General features: G+C 41.9%; 1 long non-coding RNA gene across 1 annotated transcript in view; it reads right to left on the reverse strand.

The window, feature by feature from the left end:
* LOC124417320 overlaps positions 1 to 19507 on the reverse strand; it is a 40307-nt gene extending 20800 nt beyond the window's left edge. The window contains exons 1-2 of the long non-coding RNA XR_006931863.1: positions 19460 to 19507; positions 583 to 16896 (exon numbers count right to left, since the gene is read on the reverse strand). This is a non-coding gene — a long non-coding RNA (uncharacterized LOC124417320). The remainder of the gene's footprint in view (positions 1 to 582; positions 16897 to 19459) is intronic.
* Positions 19508 to 20000: the final 493 nt, after the last annotated feature.

Below are 20000 nucleotides of genomic sequence, written 5' to 3' on the forward strand. Positions count from 1 at the left end.
AACTTTCGCCAAGTAAACAATGGATAAACCCAGGCTGGATGTGGCTCCGGGCAGCCTGGTCTAGTGGTTGGCAATCCTGCCTGTGGCAGAGGGGTTGAAACTCAATGATCTGTGAGGTCCTTTTCAACCCAGGCCATTCTATGATTCTGTGATTCTATGATTCTATGCTTTCCCTCTTAATCTTGATCACCATTATTGGCCACTATAAAGAAAATAAAAGACGTTGTCCCATCCCAGCTATACGTAGAATCATGTCTTTGTTTGCTGGTTGAGAGGCAGGAGTTTGTTTCATAAGGACAACTCACGGCTCGGAACTGAATGACCAGGAGAGCCATTCCCAAAGTAGGGATGACCGCCACAGAGCAGTTGCCTTAACGTGGGCTGCAGGGAGCCCTCTGAAAACATAAAACTCAAAAGATGACATTGAAGGCTGTTCCTGACATCTTTCTCCTGCTCCCATTTATAAATGCAGCATTAGAATCCCTCCTCTGTTTGCAGTTGATGAAATATAGCTGTTGTAAATTGCTAGCTAACCACATTTAGCAAATGGAGATAATCAAATAAAAATGAAGTTCTACTTACCAAAGAAACAGTTTCCAAAACACAGACTTTGGCTGGGGACTGTGTTTAGCTTCGGAGTCTGCCAGGAGATCTGTGGACTATTTTGTAAACAGTTCTCAGGCTGGTGTTTGTGGGAGAGACACATGGGAAGGGGATAAGAGACAGATGAACATATGAAATGCATCCCAAGAAAAGTTCATCAGGAAAGAAAAGCTTGAGAGCTGCTTTGATGGAGATCTATGAAAACTGCATAAGGTAGAAAGAGGGTGACAGGGAATTACTACGTGCTGTTTCCACTGCTTCGTGTTGCACGGGAGCTAAGGGACAGCTTAGACTCTGTGCTTAAAGCCAACAAAAGGAAGTATTTTTCCCACATACTGCATAATTTATTTTCATAATTTATCATTACCAAAGTTATAAATGAAATCTTTAGGAAATTACATGGGTGTGTACAGCGTGGGGTTAGCAAGACATTAGCAGGATGGTTTACGTGCAATCTGCCAGCCCTGGCAATCCAAAACCAAAACTGCTGAAGTGGTGTCCCTGGGCACCAGAGAGTGTTCCTTCCTAAAGTGGTCTTCTACCACTACACAGCCTTCTTTCCTGTACTCACACCACAAGGTTCCTTCCAGTCCAAATTATCCTATGGGCCTATGATACTGTGATAATAGTGAGACCACTTCCTTTCACTCAGATGTCACTATTTTTTTTAATATCCTGGTCATTTTAGATTAATTGATTTAGTTTTGTTTGAAGAAATACCTTTTGCTGCATACTTTTGTCTGAACGATGCTTACTTTACCTGCCCTAACTTTTGAGCTGTTAAATGTGAAGCCCTACTGTGCAGCACTGCCCATACCATGTTTTCCTGCTCTCTCCAGATACAGCAGAGCTCCCTGTTGTTGAAGCCCGTTGCCAAAGCAGGTCACTGCCCAGAGACACGGCAATTTGGGCTGCAGGATCAGTGCTGAGCATCACAGACCCTCTACACTCAGGCACCCCATGCCCCCTCCATGGTTTCTCCATAGTCAGGCACTGTGCACCAAGACACCCTTCCAGGAGGGTTTGGGACAGCAGGGAAGGATGCTTCTCTGGGTGAGATCCATCCCTGCTCAGGCTGGAGAACTGCACTCACCTTTAAGAGTGTGGAGAGGAACACATCCACGAGCTCTGTGCTTCAACTTCCCTACACAAGTCTTTCTCAAATAAGGAAACATGTAAGCCTTAGGTTATTCATGAAGTTAATTACTTCTCTCATATTTGCTCAGGCAATTTTATCTTTTTGAGTTATATGGAAATAAGAGTAATTAGCTTTTTGACTATTGTTCCTTTCATTTGTTTCAGCTGCCCATTTCTCATTCTTTCTTCTTCTCATTCTCATTCTTCTTTATAGGGCAGCTAACAGTAGATATTTTGCTCAGACTGCTTTTAAGAACTGGAATTGAAAGAACGCAAAATCGTATTGTCACTTTACATTTCTCCATATCTCAGAAAGCTCCCCCCACCACAGCCCTATGACCCCACAGCTCTGCCCTTCTCATGGCGCCAGGTGAGGCAGTATCCTGAACACCAGAAAGCTGAGCATTAGGGAGCACAGCCAGGCAACACAGGGAGTGTAACAGAAAGCTGTCTTCAGTGTGAAGGATAGTGGAAAAATCATTAACAAATGTCATGTCAACAAATATATTTAACTGCAAACTTTGGTTGTATGCGACTCTTCTTGGGCCAGAAGGATGGGAAGGAAGATCATTGCAAGATGTTTAAATAAATTAACGTTGTCTTGAAATTAAAAGATCACTGCTGTGGAATCTGATGCCATTGTCTTGCAACCCATGGGGGTCTTGTATGTAAGGAAAAGCTACTGTACATTTTCCATAGTAAATCTGAATTTATTATGACAAGCATATAAAGAATATTGTCACCCTGTTCTATTAGAAATGTCTGTAATTTCAGAAGGGCGGGACTGAGGATGATGATTGCTGTTTATACCTTAAAGCACCTTCCTCACACTGAACACATTTCTGTGCAAAGCCTGTGGGTGCTTGTGGACAGTCTGAGCAAACCCAAAGAATGATCACTTTAGTTTTCCTTATGCATTTCCTTCACCTTTTCCCCATCTGTTCCCTAAAGCCCCGTGCAACAACCAGTTGGTGCTTCCTTATTTGTCTCCTGGGATTTCCTGCTTGTCCAATGGCTGGCCATGGCCTCTTGCTGCACCTGGTGGGAATCCCTGGACTTCTCTCACCCTAGTACTAGGAAAGATCTATGCTGCTTGCCTTGCGAGGAGAAGTCTACAAAATATGGAATCATTTTTGCTAGAAAGCACAACATAATCTTAATTTTATTATTAGGTTTGGACTACCTTTATGTCAGGAGATAGTAACTTTCTGAGGAAGAACTAGTTCCACTGAAGCCCTTAAGCATTATTTCACCAGCGACTTTCTGGGAAACTCCATAAGGATTTTTTTTCTATGTCACAGGGCACACCTACTGTGTACCGCTAAGTCAAGACCAGAGTTATGACTTGTGCTATATGAGATTTCTGAATATATGAAACCCATCATTTTTGTATGTTCTCCTTTGTTTTTAATGCAAAAGAATGGGACTAACAGTATCTTGGACATCAATCCAATTATAGGCAATATTTAATAATCTCAGCACCACTTAACTTTTTAAAATGACAGAGGAGGTAGACTGATGGCTTGTTTTTTGCACCTGGTATGAAAGTGCTCGTATCCTCTAATTTCAAGCAGTTTTTCATAATAATAAGAAAACAGCTTTAGATGTGTTTTAGGCAATGGCACCCAAGGGGTGCAATTACAATTTACTGTATTCAAGCAGAGAAGGTGTTGTACTGAACATACCCTGAGCAAACAATGATTTTAGAAATAAACATTGCTTTAATTTTAATTTTATTTTTTTCCAGAGGGTACATACTCACTAAATAACATAAGGCATTAAGGTTGAAAAAGACCTCTAAGATCATCTAGTCCAACTGTCAAACCATCACACCATGCCCACTCATAGAGTCATTAAGGTTCGAGGAGATCTCCAAGATTCCCAAGTCCAACCCCAACTCATCCCCACCATGTCTTCTAACCATGTGCCCAAGAGCCACAACTCCACAGTTCTGGAACACCTCCAGGGATAGGAACTCCACCACTTAACTGGGCAGCTTGTTCTAATGCTTGAACAAACAGCCAACAGCCTTCTCTGTCAATTATATCAATATATCTATATATTTATTTTGGAGGTATGACCAATGAATATTAGATGTGTCAAACCAAGAAGGATTTAAAACATTAAGTGTTTCAACATGCTTGCCAGTAGCAGATAACTTCTACCCAAACCAGCCAAGGCTCAGTGCTGTGCGGGGCAGAGAGGCAGTCACTGCCAGCAGGCTCTCTCTCAGCCTGTAGCTGCAGCCCTATCTGAGCTCTGGGAGCACTGAGCCTTCAGTGCACATAACACTGGTCAGACCATCAGGGTATGACAATAAATAACACAGACAAGATGGTAAACTGGCTGAGGCATTTGGGCTGCTTGACAGTACCTTTGCACACCAGAAACTGCTGTAAATTTCTGATCACATCTTTCTGATCACCTCTCATCTTCAGTAAAGCCATGCTGTGAATTATCACATAGTCCCATGCAGAGAAGGATCCAGGGCATCAGAAGGATCCACCTGCAGGGCTGCTGGGTGTCTCCTCCTACAAATAGCAGCTAATCATGAGACTACCCATCCATCTTCCAACGGGAAGAACAAAAGCTTTAAATCAGTCAGTGTGAGCCATGAATAACTTGATTAGAATCAATGTCTTCAGCCAGTGCAGGTTAGATAAGGCTGAGCCAAACAACTCAGTAATCAGGTCTCAGGATGGTGTTGCATGATGAATCATAGCCTTACTGATTTTAGATGGAACACTGATTTTACGTTGACAGACTGTTGATAGGTTAATGGATATCCTATTTTCTGGATACTCTTCTTTGTGTTAAGAGTTGAAGAAAATGTTCAGGAGGGATGACCAACTGCGTTGTTATTTCATAAAAGTGATATGGGCCATAAGGTATGCTATGTGGGGAAGTGCATCGGGACCTCAGTTTGGATCCACAGCTCTGCACAGCTGTGAAGTGTTGTGAAGGCATAGAAATACACACATAGAAAACAACATTAAAAGGTATCCAGCGAGTTAGTTTGAAACAGAACAAACTCAATTTCTATGGACTGCCAAAGAGAAAGCTCAGGGGAGAAAAGATCACAGAATATAAATACCTTCAAAGGAAGAGGATAATTTACACAACCAGAAAGCGACTAAACAGAAAGTAGTGCTTTCAAACTAGGAACACAAAGTGCAGTGGACTAATTATTCTGTGAACAGAGTATGGTGCCAATGAGGGAAAAAAGAGTTGAGAAGAAGGGACTATACAGGCACAATTAATGTAGTTTTTGGAATACTGAGGGATTAGCAGTAGGCACAGCAATGTTCTTCCTCTCTGCACAAAAGAGGGCTAGCGTTGGCTGCAGCTGCCCACCACAGCCCTTGTCTCCAGCAGGCCTCTCTGTGCATAAACTCCTGTTTGGAAGGAACCAAGAGGCAAGATGAGGGCTGGCAGGATCTGTGCAAGCCCTGTGCTCAACTCCCACACAGGCCTGCATCCACTGAACTGCTGGAGGGACAGGCAGAGTCCACAGTCTGACCAGGCATCTGATTTGCCCCAGGAAGGCATCAGGAGCCCCGAGTCTTCTCCAAGTTGCCACCACAGCTGGAGGACCTCCAGAGCAATAAAGCAGCAGGAGCTGGGAGGAAAGCCTGGGCTGTGGATGCATGGCATGCCATATGTCTCATGGACAGCTTGCTGTCTCTCTCCTAACACCACAGATGTATCTCATGGCCTCAGGCAGCAAAGGCCTCCTACTGCACTCAGAGCCCTGAGGCCCGGCAGGCACCCGGAGTGCTTCACATACTGAAGTTTTGCTGCAGGTTTCTCCTCCATCTGTTCACAGCACGGGTTGCCCTTCCAGGAGGCTGTGATTGAGATTTTCCCTTCAACTTTGGTGCTCATCCTTTGTGAGCACTAAAGGCTTTTAAAATGTGCTACATAATAGTATTTAGTCAACTGCATTAAAACTAGTTGCCCTCTGTTATTAACATCTCATTACCCTTTTAGATTCATTCTAGTTCCTTTCCCTGCATAGGGAACTCCAGATAGGTAAAAATTAATCTCCTTTTTAAAGAAAGAAAGAAGCACTGGAAAGAAATAATGAAGACAGAGAACTCAGTGCCGTCTGAGACAGTGTCCAGGCGAGTTGACAACAGTCAGAAATGGCCACACACCCACAAGTGCAAAGATACCCTTTCTTCCACTGAATTAATGTCAAAACTAAAGACAAGTTCATGGTAAAAATACTTCTCAAGTTAAAATATTTGCTTATGCTTCTTGGAAAAGGGCCGTAGCCAAACAATGACACAGCTGAGGCCTATCAGAAGTGGAACCCAGGTTCAAGACTGTGCCTCTGAAATAGACATTTAAATTGGTCTTCTAGTTTAGGATTTGTTTGAAGTCATTCATTCCAAAACATACACGAGTTTAAAATATTGCCATGATTTAAAATATACACTTGTGTTTTGACTGAGTGAAGAAAATTATGGAAGATGGCAAATTACCATGCTCCAGCTCTATTTCCAGAAAAGCTGTGCCTGATTAGTGCATAGTTTAATCAGGTAAACAGAGGGCACCGGCTCTATAAATAATATCGGGTTTTATGTCCGTAAAAATTAGCAGGATGAGATCTTTACCATCTCAGTTGTTTCCAGATTAATTGGAATACATAATGAAAGTAATTACACTCTGGTATTTTGTTGCAAGTCTCAGTGTATCTTGGAAGGAGTCCAGTAAGCTGTCTGTCTATAACCGACTTATGGAATGGTGATTTGTCATTGAAATTGCTCCTTATGAGCAATAAGCAGGGAGTATTTGTACAAATAGTAAACGTCTCCTGATTTTTACTGAACTGATTTGCATTTCCGTGCCACCCATAAGATATATCTAGGAATAAATTACTGAAATTACTTGTGATTTAACCCTCCCAGAAAGCCCCTTTTGAAGATAGAAAGTGAACATTGCCCAGAAATTCAACATGTCTAGATATACTACAGACGTGCATGTACAAAACATGCTGTATTCATGGAAATATTTTTGTGTAGTAGGAAAAGTCTCTTCTCTGCTAGGGAAACCAGTCACCTTTTTTTTTTTTTTTTTTTCTTTTCTTTTTTTTTTCCCCTCAAGATATAGCAGAGTTGATAAAGGAGAATTATGAGAAAGGCTGGTTTAAAATTGCTGAGTGAAAGCAGGGCATGACCTGGTGCACAGAACAATGCTTCACAGCATTTTGGGTTTCCATGCAGGACGTAGAGTCCCTTTCACTCCGTCCATTTAAAAAAAAATGGTGCTGGATAACAGATGGAATTGGAGATAACATTTAGGGAATAAAAAGACTCTTGAAGTTTGAAGTCATTATATCCAGTGGCTGTGAGTCCTGCAGAGGTGTCAAGGAATTAGCTTATTCCCATCTCAGGGCCCACTTTGGGCCCCACAAGGCTTCTCCCCACCTCACAGTTGGTTTTGCTGTTTGCTTTGCAGGGTTTTGGTCTGCTTCCACCAGTGTGTTCCAATGCTTCCGGACCCACATCAGCAGGCTCCTCAGGTGTGAAAGTGATAAACTAGCAGACTCAGGTATGGTAGGTAACAGAATCACAGAATCACCAAGGTTAGAAAAGACCTCCAAGATCATCCAGTCCAACCATCTACTTACCACCAATATTCCCCCACTAAACCGTGTCCCTCAGTACATCATCTAAATGTTTCTTGAACACCTCCAGGGGCAGTGACTCAACCACCTCCATGGGCAGCCCATTCCAGCATCTGACCACCTTTTCAGAGAATAAATTTTTCCTAATATCCAGCCTGAATCTTCCCATCTTCCCTGGTGCAACTTGAGGCCATTTCCTCTCTTCCTGTTGCTACTTATGTGGGAGAAGAAGCCAAAACCTACCTCACCACAACCTGCTTTCACATAGTTGTAGAGAGCGATAAGGTCTCCCCTGAGCCACCTCTTCTCCAGACTAAAGAATCTCAGTTCTCTCAGCCAGACCCTTCACCACCTTCACTGACCTTCTCTGAACATGCTCCAGAGCCTCAATGTCTTTCTTGTAGTGAGGGGCTCAAAACTGAACAGAGTACTCAATGTTTGGCCTCAATAGAGCTGAGTATGTAGAGATGACCGCTTCGCTGCTCCTACTGGCAACACTATTTCTGATACAAGCCAGGATGCCATTGGCCTTTTCAGCCATTTGGGCATACTGCTGGCGTTTAGCAGTGTTGACTAACACCCCCAGGTCTATTTCTTCCACATAGTCTTCCAGCCACTCTACCCAAAGCCTGTAGTATTGCCTGGGGTTGTTGTGGCCAAAGTCCAGGACCCAGCACTTGGTTTTGTTGAACTTCATCCTGCTGGCCTCAGCCCAGCGATCCAGCCTGTCCAGATCCCTCTGTAGGGCCTTCCTACCCCCAGGCAGACTGACACTTCCTGTCAACTTGGTGTCATCTGCAAACCTACTGATGGTGCACTTAATCCCCTTGTCCAGGTCATCAATAAAGATAATGAACAGGACAGACTCCAATACCGAACCCTGGGGAACACCACTCGTGGCTGGTTGCCAGCTGGATTTAACTCCGTTCACCATCAGAAGACATGTTTTTGGGTTATAATTTTTATCTTGAATTTTTCCATGAGCAGTGCTCAGGTGACAGGACTAAAAGTTTAAGAATGCACAAGAAGAGCTTGTTAAAATAGTTTCTGCAGGTAACGTCAATGACCCTTTATCTGCTGTTTACAGATGAAAAGAAAAAGAAACAACACAAGTTTTTAAACTATGCTTTGTATTTAAAACTAATATATTACACAAAAGAAATACTAACTCTTGTTAGTGAATGGACAGATTGCTTCTGGTCGTCATGGGCCTGATTTCCAAAAGTATTTGGTGCCTAATAAAACAGTTCATTACCGTATGGGATTTTAGAGATGTTTCAGTATGCCAGCTGTCATGTCTCCACTAAAATAGGGGTAGGACATGAGGCACTTCTGAAAAGCACTTATCTTCAGCAATATATGCAAAACTATCTCTGTAAAGACATCCAGGTATTCTTTAACTTTCAGATTCAGCTGATGCTTTTTCTCATCTATCTGGGGTTCTGCTTGTAAACAAGAAGAGAGAAACAAGAACCTTATTTATTGTGATCAAATTTTTGAGTTCCAAGTTGATGAAACATGCCTTAGGGTGTTGGCCCTTCTAGTTACATCTTGTCCAGTCAATTTGGCATTATCATAATAATGTGGCTTCTTTTTTTTTTATTTCACCATGACACCCACAGTCAAGGCACGAATGTGCTCAGAGTGCAAATCTGCTTTCTGCAACTCACTGGCGTAATCTTCCCAGTTGTGAGAAGTTCACTGGGTCATGCCTAGAAAGTGAAATGAAAAACAACCTACTCGTGTTGCTCTCCCCTGCCCCCTCCCAAAGACACACCAACTATTTTGATGATACCTAAGTACATAATAACCTCTTCCATGCTGTATTTTCCAAATTTTATTGCCAGGTTTCCTAGCAGTAGGCTGTAATTGGAATCTGACTGTGAAATAAACAGGTACAAAATGATTGACAAATCCCAAAGATGTAAAAATACACACATTTTAACCCCATGCTGTTAAAATAATCCTGCACTGATTCTACCAAGTATTGTCTTTACCTGAAGCTGAAGAACCACCTCCAATCATTGGGATCTTTGGCTATTTAAAGCAAATTCTACCATAATAATAAGCTTACAAAGTAAGTTAGAGTGTCATTTCACTTGACGTTTCTTTGAGCAAAGTCAAAGAAACAGCACTTGTACCACAATAACACAATATTCCCTCTATTCTCTCTCCACAAATTATTTGACCGAAGAAATACATGCTGATTTTTTTTCAAATGAGGACAGGACCAGTGTTAATGATCTTATAGTCTGTGTGGTTCTCACCTCAAATTAACACCATTAAATCAAAACAAACCTGTAAATACATCGATTTTACAACTGAAAGTTATCAACTGCAAATAACATATGATGGGGTAGCAAGAAAAATTACATCTGATTCACTGTTACTGCTCTTTTCAGAGATATGAGCAAAGTGAAAGACCTCACTACACGTATTGTGGAAATTGCACAGAAAATGCATTTCTATGTTTAATTTTATCATTATATACTTTCATATGTTTTCAGCAGTGTTGTCTTCATGCCAGTACCATAGACTACCTGGTGACTTGCCAAGGATGTTGACTCTTAGAGAGTTAGGGGCACGGGTGATTCACAGCTCAAAATTTGAGAAAAGCAATTATGAATCAAATGGTCAAGGCTCTTTGTTATTAATGCTGCCAAACTCTTCCCAACACAAACCCTTCATTTCAGTAGCTCATAACTCTTCCAAAATTTAACTGTTGAGACTGGAGTTTTTCACGTCTGGTTTCCAAAAGGTTGTCAGCATGAATTGTCCAGTTTTTTTCCAATAATAAAATCAGCAGAGAATGTATTATTTGCCAGCCATACTATTTACTACAAATTTAATACAGTTCTGTCAATAATTTCTGGCAGTATGACAGCTTGAAACAAGGAAGTAAATTTGGCATTGAATAGCCTTTGTGTGATGGATAAGCCTTTTGTTGTGTATCTATGTGTGTGGAGGGGTATAATGTTCAAATGTAGCCAAGTTGTTAATAACTGAGAAAAATTCTGAGTGCATATGCTTAGTAGCAGTTGATCAACAGCATTTTCTGTCCATGCTAAGCCAGCATTCTTCCTGACCCCAGGTTAAAGGAGGCTAAAACAAGGCTTTCCCTGCAATTGCTGGTCCCAGGTGCTCTGACTCCAGAGCTGGACATGAAATCTAGGCTGAGGCTGAGTGGATCTGACCCCTAACTGCATCAGAGAAGCAGAGAGGAAGGCAACAGCCTCCTTTTACTGGGGACACGCACAGGGCAGCACCCCTTCGATGAGCATTTCTCATCGCCCCACGGTAGGGACGCGAGACAGATCTGACACAGCTGGAGGAGTTCTTTCTTCTTCTCATAAAACAGAGGTGCTCCATTAGGCCAGACAGAGTGCAAGCAGGCTGGCAAAGGCAGCAGAATGGAAGAGGTCAAGCTCCAGAAGGCCAGCAACCCTGTGATTCCTCCCCAGGCTCTGCTGAGCAGCTCTGGTTCTCCCAGGATGTCCTTGAAGGGCTTCAACAAGTTGCCCATCGTGAAGCTGGGCTGGTACCAAAACCCTGAAAATGTGCAAGCAACTGGAAAGAAGTTTCCACCCTAACTCTAGGTAGAATGCACGTACCACTCAAGAAAACAAACTGCAGTAAAACAAAAATTGATTTCATAGTTAAGACAGCTGAATGCTGCCCCGGAGGCCTGAAATCTGCCACTGACTGATAGAGCTGCTGTGTGAGGCAAGGTACTTAAACCTTCATTTGCTTCAGTTTTGCTCTCTTCATTTGAATCAAGACCCCACCGTGCAGAAGCACTGGGTCCTCACACATTACATCAGTGAGGATTGCTGTGAACAGAAGACTGTACCAGAATCTGATGATAGTGTTGTTTTTTTCCTTCTCAGTGTCCAAAATCTGTAGTTAGTCATTACTTATATTCTTCTGCTTCAGTTTATTATCTGAAAAAATTGGACTAATAATATTCTTCACTGCAGCAAAGTAGTATGACAGAAGTTCATTACTGCTTGTGAAACAGCTGGATACTCTAATGACGACCATTAAAGTAATGGTCATAAGGAAACAAATAATTCTGAATTAAAGCAATTTTGCACCATGTGAAATTAATAAGGCATCGGACACTCAATGAACACAAAGATAAAATCCAATACTGGGTTCATTAATGTGCTGTCTATCTGAACTATGTTTCCATGCCAGGTGTCTGACTTTAAGGAGTTTCAGCAGAAGAGATATATCAGCAAGTTCAAAAACAAAGTGTATGTTTTCTTAATTAAAGACTGATTGTAATGCACAAACCCACAAGAAGCAAAAATTGCACAAATTCTATCCAGAAAATACCAGAATTGTGTTTTACTGCTTGATTTTCAAAGCTTTGCATCCTTTTAGCATATCTTCTAATAGATAATGTTAACACATGCAAACAATAATAATAAAAATTAATAATAATTATATATATGTTTAAAATGCATGATGGCTAAACTGAAAATTATAAACTTATGGTTTTAGATGCTAATAAGCTTTCTTAGGAGCATAATTCAGACTGCATGATTTTGCAATATGTAGATGTAATACAAGCAACACTGAGACTTGACGTAGTACGTAACAATATATTCTTGAAACCCAGAAGAGACAAGAACAAGATCAGCCTCAAAAGTCCTACAGAAATAAGAGCTTTAATGTAAAGAAAGGCAAACAAAACTTGGGATGACAGCAGCGACACGTTTTCCATTTTTTCCTGACTTCTTGCTGAGATTGATGTGATTTAGCACTGAAATGAAATCCAGTGACAAACAGTAGAAATCCCTCTTTGATGCATCTTCACAAAGCAGCCTCCTTTCATAGCATCTTTTGCGTGCACATAGGCTGACAACTGAGAAAAAGTCAGGCTTACCCTTTACTCTGTGCAGTCACTTTGTTTTCTCTAATGTGGTGAATTAGAAGGCCACAACAACAGGCAGGGATACCAAGAGGCAGAACCAAGTGGACAGGGCAGCTCCTTTGGTCCCTCTTTGTGAGCTGTGGAGGGGCAGCCCGAGGTGCAGGTCCCATCTGAGTGACCAGCCTGCCCTGCTGAAGGTTTCCTAGCTCATCTCCTCTGGTCCATGCCTCTCACTTGGCAAACCAACATCTTTGAAGCTCAAACCATCAACATTTCGTTTACAGACATAAACCTGGAAGGACTTCATCCTCCTTTACCACCACAGCCTTCAACAAAAAGGAGGTTTCTGGAAGCTTCCCCTCCATCCTGTATCCTTTGTAACCAGGAAATTCCTGGGCATGACACACCCCTGCTTGCCTGTGTTTGAAGAACATTAATGTGGACCTGGGATTTGGAGCTCACAGGGTGATCCTGTGACTTACAATAAGAAGGTTTCATACTGTCTTGCTAGACATTTTAAAAATTTCCTTGTCATACGATAGCATAAAATTAAAAATATGCTTTGTGCTCTGCAGACAATATTTATGCACTGTTCTGGGCTCTGGACAGTGACTTATGTGCATCACACACCCTGCTGCCATGTGCTCCTAGGCTGCACATGCAAGATAACCTGGTTATCGCTAACGCCGCGGTATAGCTTGGACTTGCCAGTAAAGTTAAAAGCCATTTATAATCATGAGGAAAATTAAGATACTGTGTACGTCTGACTGTAATACAGCAAATGAGTACTAGCCATAATACTGCATTTTTCACTTACATTTTCTTCCCCGGAATATCTGAGGAACCTTTTGGATATTAAATTAGCTATCACGATTGATCTTAATGCATCAGTCATATATTTCTCTTCCTCTTTCAAATTACACTTACTGAAGAAATAGAAACGTACGGAACAAGGAACAAAACTATGTTCTCAATCCAAAAGAAATGCGCCCTCAATTTTGAAGTTGCAATGAACTGATATTTTTTATTTATTAATCCAATGAAACATTTCTGGTTATTTTCAGATCAATCACGGGCAAGGAGCTCCCAGTGAGACTGCTACATTTATAGAAATTATTTAATCCTTATTTATTTAGCAAGTCACTGAGTAAACTGCATTGGTGCTATTCCTGAGGTCCCCGGGATGTGTCATCAGCCTTGAAGTAGTGGTGGCCCAGTCCTGCAAGGTACTCATCAACTCCATCTTTCGTTGCAATAGAAATGTTTTGCATCCCTTAGGAATAAACACATGAAAGAGCCTGCTCTAAATTAGCTGAGAAAAAGCTTCATGCAAAGTTTTGCATTTGTTTCTAATGAGGAAAGTTATTTCCAACAGAATAGTACAGCAATGCCAACAGAACATTTGACCCACTGCTTTCAGAATTTCTTTCCATTTCTGAGAAATCTCCCATACAGAGAAAGACTGGCTTGTACACTGCCCGGTTTTGTTTTGTTTCCTATGTTTCTTAAGCATTTCTTAATAACACTTCCAGAAGTGTTCCGAGCGCTTACAAAATCACTGTGAAGTACTTCATTCCAAGAGTACTACCCATAAGCAACAAATGTAATCTTAGGTTGGTAATGTAACCTCAGCATTCATTGACAGATTTATCCGTGAGGCAGAGAATTGCTAATCATAACCCTGAAGTCATCCGCTAAAAAAGAGATCTGTGCAACCTACTCAAGGGAATCCGCTCTGTCAGGGGGCTTGGGCTGGATGGTTCCCAGAGGTCCCTTCCAACCCCTATGATTCTGTAATTCTGCGATTCTGTTCTAATAAAGACCTCAGAGGCATTCCTGTTTTCTTATTCTTCTGGCTTCCTTTCTACATTCCGGTTGAAAGGTGGTTTCTTTTAGGAGTTTGTTCAAGTACCTCATCAGCAGGACTTACCTGAGCTTCAGACCCAGTGTGTGAGTGCCGCCACCCCCTCTGCCCTACACAAAGGAAAATTCCAACAGCTGAGCTTGCTGAAATTGTGATAATTGGCACAGAATCCCTCTCAGCTCCTGGGTCTAACTACTGGCTGGATCAGCAACAGTTGGTACTGATGCTACAGTGAATTTTTGCATTGGAGCAGGTAAACCAAATAATTTTGCCAAAAAGTTTTCCAGGTTCAGTGGAGCTGGACTTTGTTAGAGCAAAAGGTGACAAAGGGGAGAAGAGGGATGTATTTATCCCTTCTACAAACAAGACTTTTGAAATTCTTTTGATCGTTGGCATTGTTCAAAGCACATTTCTCAAATGAAAATTGATTTCTGTGCTTTGTAGATTTTTTCTTTTTTTTAAATCTAAATCTCCCTGAAGTTTGGCATATTGGACAGTTTGCTTCCCAGCAGCCGTGTTTTGAACCTCTAATAGCAAGTTCTGGTGCAGGACTTAACACATTTTGTTTCTTTCTTAATAGTTGCCTTAAGATTCGTATCAAATGAAAAATATCTGCTCACCCTAGGAACAGAAATTACGAGGTCACTGATGCTCTGTTTGTCATTGATTCTTGTCTATTTCAATGCAGTAATCAGAGAGTGTTATTGAATATGAGAGGGTAAACTAAATGCTAAGTCTGACTCCTACAAATTAGTTGATTGTATCAGACCCACTGCCTACTTTGCTGCCCTGCTGGTTCACACAAGGTGAAGAATATAACCTAGTTGTGGAGGAAAAAAAACATTGGTTCACTGCTGCTGCACCCATTCGTACAGCCTACACGTCTACCATCTGCCAGGAGAGAAAGGTGGGTTGAGCTGCACCATTTCACAAGAAGGGTGTGAAAAATACACTGCAATCTAACCACAGTAACCACTACAAGTATCCAGCTCTGCAGAAGCACTGGGGAAGTGGTCAACAAGTTCATTTTGCTCATGAAGAGAGCAGTGGGCTTGCTGACAAGTGGGAAGGACAGAGGCAGCTGTGCCAACTGTATCTGTATGACTCCAAATGTCCCACAGCACCAGACCTATCTTGAGCACAGATGTGTGCAGCGCTCTGCTTCCAGGGCTCAGGCAGAGAAGGCACAAATAAGAATAAGCTTGCTATTGGATTAAGAGCTCAACTGCCATCCCCTGAATGGAATACAATGTGCCATTTCCCTTTGCAGTGACATCCTAGTTAGATAATTTCGGAACAATTTTGTTTGCTGGAGTATTATGTGCAGTACACACCTTTACTCAATCAGAAAACAGCTAATATTTTCACAGTGCTTATTATATCAGAGCAAAACATAACATGCATCAGCTTGTTCTTGTCAGCCAGTTTGAGAAAGCGGTTCCCTTTGCCTGATGACATCACCTGGTTTCTGATGCTTTGCTGTGGACTGCTCATGATCAGGTCCTAAACTTACCTAGAGTTGTGCACGTGGTTCTATGTAGGCAGTGCAAGTATATTCCACACTGAGGTAGGGTATTTACTGCTCCCAACAGCCAGTACATGAGCAAACTGCAGAGTAAGCTATAATAGTATCAGTGCTTGATATCTATTCACTCTCTGCATGCCTGTGGTTACATGCATTGACTTGCAGCGTGAGTCACATAATGATGGGTTACATCTGTGATACCATATCATAAGCATGGCACAACAGGAATGGGAAGGATAAAAATATAGACACACATCCAGATGAGTTATATGGAAGCAATGATAATACATGTGTCCACCAGAGCAGAGGAGTAGGTTACAGGAGGAGCTCTCATACAGCCCTAAGACTGAAAACGAGGTTTTCCTTGTAACGGTGGAATCATCTTTTCCAACAGGAGCAGTGAATTCAAAGCCAGGGCATCACTCAGCACAGACACACCAAAAGTTCTGAGTAAACATATGGGTCCCTACAAGCACTGGAGCAGTATGACCACATTCCTCCCAGCCCTTGCTCTTGGTCCTGCATTGGTATTCTCCTCAATCACCTCACAATGCCATAGTTCACGTTAATAAACTGCTTTTTATCACTTAACAGGACAGAGCTACGAGGGGAGAAATGATACCTACCTTTGCTGTGTGTGGGGCTGTCTTCTCCTGCTCAGCAGCCAAGTTTCCTGAGCTGGCCAGGACATGGGGAGCTGCGGGCTTGCCTCTGAAGCGTCAGGCAGAGCCACAAGGGCACAGCCACTGTGACAAGGGTCCTGTGTGGAGGTGCAGCACTGCACAGCAGGAGTATTTTACTGTGAAAATAGCAACATCTTCACACAGAAAAAATGATTTTATGTCTGTAGAGGTACTTTACGGCCAAGATGTCTCAGAAGAGAGAGCCCAGAAGGGTCTGCAGGAGCAATTGAAACTTGAGAGCACGAAGAGCGAAGGGAAAATGATGCAGCTTTCTCCACATCACACAGGTGTGGGGCAGGCTCGGCTTTGCTTCTTGTGAGAGAAGTAGAGGTAGGAGAAACCAGATAGATGGGAAAAGCAGGTAATCCAAGAAGTTCAAGAGTTACATGGTCTTAAAACTCATTCTCCCACTGAGATGACAGCTTACACGTGGCTAAGCTGTACCCTCATCAGTACAGCTGTGCACTCACCTTGCCTCTGCTTGCACGTTGCACAGCACATAAACCAGGAGCCTCAGTCTGCAAGGTGATTTAGCTGTTGATAAGTAGATTCTCTAAGTAAGGTGCAGTGTTCCTAGTTTGGAAGAAAGCAACAAAAACAAGCCATCCAAGCATGTATGTTGTTTACGAGACAGGTATATTCTTTTGTGCTGTTATCTCCATATATTTGCCTTTTATGCTGTCTGCTGACAGCATCTGATGCATTTTTCCTCCTGTGCTTATTTTTAGTTGCCATAGGAACTTTCTTATTTCCTGTCAGCTGATGCCGGTGTTTAATGCTATTAATTGTATAAAACGGTGTTGAGTCTGGTACTCTTAGGAAGGCAGAACACACATTTCAGTTTACTCAATCTCTTTTTTCATTTATTTCTATCAATATTTAATTCAAAATGCCAGATACTGTAATAACAGCTGTTAGCACATCAGTGGAATCCCGAGTAGATCCTCCGCAGCCATTCTTTCTTGTTTGGTCTTAGCCTCCCTCCCACCACCAGAACGACACTCATTTGAAATAGTATCTTCCTTCTGCTCAGTTTGTCGTTTCATTCTCCCTCAGTCCCCACACACCCATCCTTTTTTTTTTTTTTTTTTTTGGTTTTTACCAAAAGAAAAATTAAAACCCGCTGTTAAAATGAATGGGAATGAAAAGAAAAATTTCCAGCATGTAAAGAAATACTATCAGCTGGTAAAATATTGGGATCTGAGGAGGGTTTCTTCCTGGCAAAGTCCAATTTTTCTCCTCTTAAATGTAATAGGTTATTTTGCAATATATCTATATTTTCTATTAAATGTGTTTTGTGACCAGAAAGCAATAAGGAGCGACCAGGACTGACAGAGAACTACAGTAGCTTAATCCAGCATTTCCTTTATCCACATCAACTTTAAAATCTCCGGTCTTTCCCATGAACTGATCACACATTTGGGGAAAGATCTTGATCAGTACATACATCTGAATTTGAACCAGCATTGTACGGTTGCTGGTTGCACATTGCTTTTCTATGTGCAATCCATTCCCTCTCTGGGAAAAAAGAAAAAGAGAGAGAAATAGCAGCATTTCAAACCCTTCTGTTCCTTCTTCCATTTCACATCACTGTTTTTCAAAAGATGGAGGAGAACAGGTAGCTCAGATAAAGAAACCAGCATATAAACTATCATTGATGATTTGAGAATGATTCCATCAGTATGACTTAAATCGCGCAACCCAAGGTTTTATCCGGAGTACCTTAAAGACAGCTTTGACAACTTCGGGGGCCTTTGGATTAGTCCCACCGAATGGAATAATGGGAGCATTAACGAGCATGCTGGAGTGCAGTGAGGATAATATTCCGCTTGGAAATGCTCCCAAAGCATATGGTGTGTGCTGCTGCTGAGACAAGCACTGCTAAGTGCTTTAGAGGCTGTAACTCAGCAGGGCCCCAAAACTGAGGCAAACAGTTTTTGACCTGAACCGTGAGGCCCCTCCACAGAGGGCTCCTCTTGCAGAAACCCTTGGTGCCCCCACTTTCCTCCATGAGGAGGATGCATCCCAGGCCAACGTGCTCTGCCATGAGTGACACCAATTCTGTTTAGGCCCTTCGAGTTTAAGGAAGGATATTTGTGCAATGGCACCATACGCTGTTATCATTTTAGTGAATGTAAAATACATTGAACGTCCATCTTTTCATCCAAATAGAAGGAACTGAAGGCTTCAGGAACTGGATATTTACTCTTTTGAATGGTTTGGGTTTAAAGAAATAGTTTTTTAAAAGTAATTTGTTTGGAAATTAAAATGTTCATGCATATTAAGGCTTGTATTTACAAGAGTTATTCATAGAGAAGATAACAATGCAGATTATTTCACTGTTGGATTGTATGGGATCATGAAAAACTTTGAATATTGTTTGATATATATATATAGAAATAAAAATATAAAATAAATACGCTGTCGGTCCAATCTATATGGAAATACTGGAGTTATATCTGTAAGTCAGCCTAGCTCAGCTGAAAACAACTTCCAGGTCAGTGTCAGTAACGTGCAATGGCATTTGCCATCAAATTTTGAGGAAACTACAAAGATAATGAACACAGCATCCAACTTTCCTGGCAAAACCACGGCAGAAGCTCAGATTGGCAAATCTGAAGTGCGTGTTTTGTTTCCATCCCCTTTTCATACAGCTGATGGGAGAGAGCAGGGCGGCTGCAGGCCCAGGGTGGCCATGCCTGTGGGAGTGGAGCCGGGTGGCTCTGCAGGGAGTGCTATGGGGTAGGATCTGGGGCTGAGGCTGTGCCCCACCAGGTCACCGTAGGACAGCAGAAGGGAGCCAGGCTCACTGTGTGAAAGCAGCAGGAAAGAAGCAAGCAGGTGTACAAGGCCAAAACACCATGTGAGGTCAAAGGCAACAAAGACGAACACCGCTTCTCCAAACAAAATTGGAGTGTCGCTCTTCCTCTTCTTTGGGTCACTGCAGTGGAGATGGGAAAGCAGCAATCTGCTGCCTGCCTTGCACTGAGTGTGAGCATACTTGCTTTATCCACTGAACAAATGCTGGCACAGCAGTGACTTTGTAAGATTCAATAAAGGATGAAACAAGTTATGAGAACCACCCCACTAACACTGATAACATCACGCGGACATCTCAGGACACTGTTGTACTTACCAGAGCATGAGAAGCAACCTCATCCTCTCTAAGTTAAGCAAATGAGAGAAGGTTATTTAGTGTCCATCTGGTTTTGTTCAAGAGATAGCAAATAACTGTTCTTCAGATAACCACGTAGGGGTCTCGATTGCTTCTAGCTGCCAGAAAACAGGATTTTTCCTAGCCTACTACTGTCACTTGCCATGTCATCTGAGACCTAAGTGAGGCATCCCCACTTTTTATACCTCTTTCATTAAGACAGTATGATTGCTTTGTTTATGCAACACAGATATTAGTACAGCTCAGGGAATAAAAAATTAATAGGTACTATCCAGCAGAGGGAGCACAGTAACATAAAAACCCTTCAGCTGTAAGGTGGAGAACTTTTCCTATTAAAATCCACAACATTTAGCAATCTGATTGCACTGATTCAACATACAGAGTAGAAAGACAGGAGTTAAATTGAAAAATAAAAAAATAAAAAGAGAGAGAGAATAGGAGGGAAGGATACCAGACAGAAGCAATAAAATAATTGCTTTCCTGGAATTTTCATTGATAATAA

Source organism: Gallus gallus, chromosome 1 (assembly GCF_016699485.2).
Source record: "Gallus gallus isolate bGalGal1 chromosome 1, bGalGal1.mat.broiler.GRCg7b, whole genome shotgun sequence".
NCBI lineage: Eukaryota > Metazoa > Chordata > Aves > Galliformes > Phasianidae > Gallus > Gallus gallus.